Raw genomic sequence first — 7742 nt, forward strand, 5'->3', positions numbered from 1 at the left:
CTCCCAGATGGTAAAAGACTAAATTCATGGTATAAAATGTTTTTTTTATTGTTGGTAATTGAGAATGCTTTCCTTTCTATTGCTTTTCCATGAATTCTTTCTACTTCATCAAGAGGATGGTTTATTATTTTTGATGCCTCTTTGTAGGCTAAACCATCGTACAACGCTTTATATAATTAAGCGAATAATAGGTCTTCAATCAACAAATCGCGAAATAAGATGAAAATAGCGGGGCAATTTTGTGTCGGAAGTAAACATAGCCGCCGCCATTTCGATTTCCTCGAGACAAAAACATTGATACGAACGATGTTTCCGAGTATTTGAAGCAGGACTCTAAACGTTAAAGTTTGAAGTACATACCATTCATTAATACGAACAATCATACAACGTTTAATATGTAAATGAGTGAAATGTTGTCATGAAACAAATAAATATCAAAAGAATTCATCACATAGGTGTAACTGTGCGTCGCTATTCAGCGCCGCCATTTTGAAAGTCATATATTTTATCATTAGTCACTTTGAAGAGAAATCCTTTATATCATCAGATATTGAATGCCACATGAGCTTGAGTGTTTGGGGTTTTAATATTATTTTTTTTTTTGGGGGGGGGGGGGGGGGGGGGGGGGTTGGGGGGGGGAGGCATGGAGTTAGTTTTTTATATTTATACTTTCAAAATATTCACTAAAGTATGCTATCGACCATCACATACGGTCAAGCCTTTTATACATTGCAGTCACATTTGCCATTTATTTTAAATCATATGAAATAATGTATAATGTCATAGACTTGTTCAATGCTTTTGAAAGGGTAGACAACTGTAGCAATCATTTCAAACGGTAAGACGGGGGATACGTGCCCATAATTGCAGGTCTAATAACTGAACGGAATTATGGCCTTGATTTAACATTGTTGCAATGGAAAATATTTTGCCTTCGAGAGTATTTCCATAATAAGAATGAGACCATAACATATTTTGATTATCAGACCTGCAAATATGTACACATCAAATGGAAGCAATCTAGACACATGTTCTTATTGTAATAGTTATTTCATAACACTGATATATATATATATATATATATATATATATATATATATATATATATATATATATATATATATATATATATATATATATTATATGACGATTGATTGAAAAATGCATATTCGATATAGATTATCTTCAGCAAGAAAAGCTATCGAAGATATTCATTATATCTGCGTTTTAGTTAACATCAATGATAATTTCGTCATTACAGTTCTATAAATTAAATATCCCTCATTAGTTTTTGTTTCACATACTTCCAAACTTAATTTAGATTGTAAATTTTTTTTCTTTAACCATGTTCGTTTCACAAATTTTGACAGCAATCCTTATTCACATTATCGAATATCATTTGTAGCTACATTAATTTTACAATCTAAATAAAACAGATTAGCATTTTGAGTTTAATGAGCATTAGAAATTTTATGTATAATAAATATATGCTTGAAAATGAATGTTTCATCATTTCAAGAAAAACAAAAAATACAAATATTCGAATGAAGATGTCTCTAAAAAAATACCGAACAGAGTACCAATTATGTGATTGAAAATATTAACTTTAAATAAAAAAGCAAGAAGACCACTTGCACTTTTGAGCAACAAACTTGATAAATCGGTTAAAGCATTTCGGAATAATCCACAGATGATGGTGAATCATTGGAAATGTCAAAAAAGCTTGTGAATACTATTGCACATTTAGGTAATTTTGCGAATAAAATTTAAATTTAAAACTTAAGATAGACATAGTGATGACGAAAGTTGAAAACAATTAAATTTGATAAGTTAATTGATATAATCTAGACGATTGTGTGCAATATCCAAACACAGACATTCGTACACATACACACAACTACTATACACACGCATTCACACACAAACAAACACACACGCGCACACACACACACACACACACACACACAAGCACACATTGTCTCTATGCACAATATATAAGAATAAATTTACACGAATATTAGAAATATTTAAATTGTCATTCAGGGGGGGGGGGGGGGGGGGGGAGGTTTGGGCGGTTATGGAAATGATTAGATTGATCTGATGAAAAGCCAAAATATTATGAAACGGGAACTGCGTGGACATTGAGTAAACAGAGGGACCAGCAGAAAGGATGGTTTCTACAATGTAGTGATAAAAAATATTAAACCAAGAACCTAAAACTAGAATGGAACGCACACTAAAAACTTGAGGAGAGAGACTAGAAATTACAATTGAAGATTAAAAATGAAAGAAGACCATCATGCGAATACAAAGGGAAGTGGACATCTACAAACTAAAAGCAGTCCTCGCAAAACCAATTCGATATTCTATAACTCTCTTCATAACGGGCACATTCATAATGATAGTATTCCAAACAACCTTCACATTTTGTCATCATTCTCTCACCATCATCATAATGCTTGCACTTAAAACAAACTATTCCTTGGTCCTTTCTAATATCAACTCTGCGCATCAACTCACTCCATCCCGTAATAGTGAACAAGTCCTCCAAACATTCAATATCTTCACTCAATAGTACAGCTCCTAACCGCAATGCATCCTTCAGATCGCAAGTACTATAAAGCACTCCCCTCAGGTTATTGACTTCATCAACAGCTCTCCTTAACATGAACTGCTTTTTCCTTTCCCCCAATAATGTAGAAAAGGGAATCAATCCAGTTGCCTTTCGCTTTCTCCGTGTGAAATTTGGCTTATTTTTAGGCCTACCTCTTACACGCACCGGTTTTAGTCTAACATCACTAAAAGAAACCAAATTTGAAAAAAAGACAGGAGAGGAGCTAGAATGGCCCGCAAGAGGAGATGTAATATTTATGGATGTCGACTCAACAACAGGAGGTGGAGGTACAACGACAGGAAGACTAGCCTCAGCCATAGGAGGAATAGCATCAACAACAGAACTTGCTACAACAGGGGGAATAGTTTCAACAACTGGGAGATCAGCCTTGACATCAAGAGGACTAGTCTCAACAAAAGGGGGATGGGCTATAGAAAGATGACTATCCTCAACAATAGGGGCACTAGCTTTAACAACAAGAGGAATATCCTTAACAACAGAAGAACATTCCCTAACAATAAGAGAACTAGCCTCAACAACAGGACTAGCTATAACAGCATGCTCAACAAAATTACTGCAGTCAATTCTGGAGTGAGAAGGACCAGGAATATCTTCGCTGGAAATAGCATCACCATCAACAGAGTGGTGATACAGGTCACTGGATGATGAAGTCCAACTATCAAATAAGGAAGAAAGAAAATTCATTTTCTCGTCGAATTCTGCATTCCCCAAAAGACTCAGATAGTTAGACATTTTATTGAAGAAAGAATTTGCCTTGTTAAATTTCGCCTCTCTTGTCCTTATTCTGGGAGCTTTGGGCAAAGGAACTTGGTGAATAGTAATTTGAGACGTAGCGTTTGATGGAAGAGAATGGCGTATACTTGGTTTGAATCTATGTCCTTCAGGAAGACGAACATACATAGGTAATGACAGATGAGAACGAACAAAAAAAATATGCCGACAAGGTAAGTCTAAATTCTTGAAAAATTCACAAGAGCACTCAGATGGAGATGCAATGTAGGACTTTGATTGTCTGGACAACCGAAAAGTATTTTCAGAGAGAGAGTGAGATCTGATGTCATAGCTCAACTTGCTCATTAGAGAATATTGATTCAATATGATAGACGCAGCAAAGGGAGTTACATCATCTCTTATAGCGTTAACGACAGGATCGCCACAATCAACTGCCCTCGTATTCATCAACCGGAGGCTTTTGAAAGAAAACAGAAAGTCAATATCTCTATCAATGAATAAGAGATCTTGGAGGACATTGGACAGTTTTTGAGCACCTTTCACTACTCTTTTAATTGTGGCATGGTATGCCTCACAGTGGTTGGTAGTGGTGACATGGAGTTTGACAGTGTCCACCAACCGGTGGCCAGCCCACAAGTGAGGCTTACTGAACCAATGAGTATTGAAATAGTCAAAAACATGAGAAGGCAATACGGACTGAAACTTTCGTAAATAAGACAAGTAGCCCTCCTCTGTTACTTCTTCTTTCATGGCCATGAAAATAGAATGAATAGTAGAAGTCTGAGAAGAAGACATATTCTTCTTTTTCATTGCCTTTTTTATGGCGTTAGAAACATGGAACGAGCACAGAATGGGTTTGACATCGGGAAAAACAGACGAGAGTGCCCCGATTTCGGAAAAATCTTTATCAACAAAGATACATGCCGTCTTTGAGAAATCATATGATTCCTTCAAAAGCTTCAGAGGTTTGACCATAATGTCCCGTTCCTCAGAATGCAAGAAAGAATGCAGGACGGGATGGCCTTTGCCGTCTGCATCAATACACATAACAGTGAGAAGAGGCAAGCAAATATTATTAGTGTTGTGAGTAACATCCATAATAAGTACATCACCAAAATGAGATAGCAATTCTAACATTGTAGAAGTCTGATAGGTCAGACACATAATGTCTCTGAAATGGATATCATCAGAAGAAGAATCAGTAGTGTCGACAAAATGAGTAACTACCCTTCCCCCCTTCATGACAATGTCTGCCAAAAAATTTTCGGCTGCCTGCTTTTCTTCACTATCAGACAGCCGATATTTTTGCCGCAAGTTTTGAATATCTTTTGGCGTCGGTCTAATACCTTGCTCTTTTTCAATGGCTGATATCAATTCCCTCGATGATAACGATTTAAATTGGAGAAGAGTCGTCACTAAGTCAGTTTCCTGGACTCGCCTCATTTCAGGAAATGGTGTTAGAACCTGGAAAAAAACAAGCATTATTATTATTATTATTATTATTATTATTATTATTATTATTATTATTATTATTATTATTATTATTATTATTATTATTATTATTATTATTATTATTATTATTATTATTATTATTATTATTATTATCATCATTATCATTATCATTATCATTATCATCATTTTCATCATCATCGTCATCATCATCATTATTATTTCTTCTTCTTATCATTATAATAATTATTATTATTATTATCATCATCAACATCATCATCATCATCATCATCATCATCATCATCATCATCATCATCATCATCATCATCATCATCATCATCATCATTATTATGTCATTCCAATAACATCACCTAGTCTATATCATTTCTTACCACTGATTGATTCTCGAATTTATCGATTTGACATAAAGAATTATCGTTTTGTGCTGGGGAAAAAAATTCTAGAATTCCTATGTTTATTTATTATTATTATATTTTGTTTTGTTTTGTTTGCTTGTTTATTTTGTTTTTAATAGAAAGGATAATATGGACGCCTCAAAATAGCTTTGTTACGCTACAGTTAAATCGTTTTTCCCCAGAAAATTAAAGGGTATAAAAAATTGCATATCAACATAAAAAATAAACTTGCGATCTATCACGTGCAAGTCCGTTTTCGGAGTTAAATGTGACAATCATCTCAGATAGAATAAGGATAATGTGTGCAAAATGGCCTCTCTGTTGTATCTGGGGTGTGGATTAAAACCTTGAAAGTTGTTACACCGTAGAATTCCCGCTGCCTGAATGTCCAATACGACCAAGTTGTTCGATAAAACTTACATTAATATCAAATTCGTTATTCAGAGCGCCCGCTATTTTGATTACAATATGACTGTTCATCTGTTTTGTTACTTCATTCTGTCAACACTATTCGCTTTTTTTTTGCGTAAAGAGACGAAAATATAACGAGGGGTTGATCGCGTGATTTTGTTTTACTCCAGAAAATAATGATCTCAAATAGGGTTTTTCACCACAAGGCTGGGGTAGAAATTATAAAGAAGTAGAAGGGCATATACGTTGATAGATTTTGAAAATGTCAATAAATGACAAGGAAACCAAAATTCTATTGTGGTGGTGTAAAAGAAAATGTGGACAAGATGTTTGGTCCATTTTTTATTGGCGAAATTTTAAGTAAAGTAAGTTAATATTTAGCTACTTATAGATACAAGAAGGAACGTCATGGCTTTTACTGAACATTGCACATTGCTGTTTGAAAAACAAGGGCGCATTCATCAAAAGGGCATACGTAAAATTTTGAATACTTGCTATGAATTCAAATATTTAAAGAAACTAAATTGTGCCTTTAAACTGTACTTACGGATGCAGATGGCGTGTGTGCATCATGAGTCAGATTTGCTTCAACGACTTAAAGGAACCAAACACGGGCACTACTCCTACGGCAACATAATCGTATTTTAGCCATGCAGCCAAGCTTGAAAGATCTGAAAAAATGATACAAATCATTGCCGTGGACAGTGCTGACTGACTGAATGGGTAATAATGGAAAAGTAATTATGCCTATGGTAATGATATGATATTCTCGGATGGCTCCGTTTTGGACGACACTTGTTTGGTGTATGAAGGAGACAAAAGAGGAAGAAAAATCACACTCCCATCCCTTCCTAAAATTTTACAAAAGAAAGAAAAAAAAGAAACAAACGAACAAATACATAGGGCAGCTTTGCTCAGCGGTTCTCGCCGTTTGGCCATGACCCTAGCTCACTTTTGGGCGCTGAACTGCGGCTGATGTTGTACAAGTCTTCCCTTGCAATAGATTAAAAAGACACATTTCTCTTTGTGAATGAATAAATGAGGAATACTACCTATTTTCTATCTATGTAAGAAAGAATTTTTAAAATTGAATAACAACTAACAAAGCAATGAGAAAAAGCCAGAATATAATGTAAATTTGAACGCGGGGGGGGGGGGGGGGGGGGGGGGGGGGGGAGAGACTACTGATGCCCTTTTCGCAACGGCACCAGAAGATCCCGTCGCCTAGGCATTCCAGGAAGGAATATAGATAATCCATCAAAGAGGATGTCTGATGGTAACAGGAATCACCAATGTTGTCCAAGTGAGCAAATTGGGATTAATAATCTTGCCCAAGGAAAATAACGAAAGTGCCTGAAGCGGGAATCAAAGCCGGGACAATCGGGATCACAGTGCAATGCCTTAAGCATTCGGTCAATTCGTTCCTCTTGTTGTCAGATGCGAGAGTAAACTATTTAAAAATTCGATTTTCTTGTAATTAACAAAATTCCCGTTTGTTTGTAATAAGAGGAAAAGTAGTTATTATATCATTTATTTGTTTACAAAATCACATAAAAAATTTGTACCTTACCTTTGAATAGGTCTGAGACCTTTAGATTCGGATTTTCTCATTTTTCCTTGCTTACATTCGAACATAACCCGTTCATAAACTACTGTGTTGATGAAATCTGAGCACATCACCTAAGATAAATATTATGGAATAATATCATTGACTACATTATTTAAACACCGAACATATGCCTACTTACAACAGGACAACAAAATCTATCGGTGCAGTAAGCACAGATCAGAAAATTAAAATGGAGTACACATAGACATGATCAACTAATCCGAATGAGAATGAGTAGGCTACAAATACAAATAAATGAACACACTTTGGTAGCGTGAAAATGTACATTTAAATTGAGGAAAGCGATAGGCCTAAATCATATTATTATGTTGTAAGGAATTGTAAACGAATTTCCTTTTTTTTAAAGTATATATTATTATTATTATTATTATTATTATTATTATTATTATTATTATTATTATTATTATTATTATTATTATTATTATTATTATTATTATTATTATTATTATTATTATAATTATTATTATTA

General features: G+C 34.6%; 1 long non-coding RNA gene across 1 annotated transcript; it reads right to left on the bottom strand.

The window, feature by feature from the left end:
- Positions 1-4333: 4333 nt before the first annotated feature.
- On the bottom strand, positions 4334-7294 carry LOC144965508 (uncharacterized). The gene is made up of 3 exons (XR_013644034.1): positions 7214-7294; positions 6191-6314; positions 4334-4831 (listed from the first exon to the last, which is right to left on the bottom strand). It is a non-coding gene; the product is annotated as an uncharacterized LOC144965508 (long non-coding RNA).
- Between the last annotated feature and the right edge of the window lie 448 nt (positions 7295-7742).

This window comes from Berghia stephanieae, chromosome 2 (genome assembly GCF_034508935.2).
Source record: "Berghia stephanieae isolate SIO BIC M18660-M18661 chromosome 2, UCSD_Bste_1.3, whole genome shotgun sequence".
In the NCBI taxonomy this organism is placed as follows: domain Eukaryota; kingdom Metazoa; phylum Mollusca; class Gastropoda; order Nudibranchia; family Aeolidiidae; genus Berghia; species Berghia stephanieae.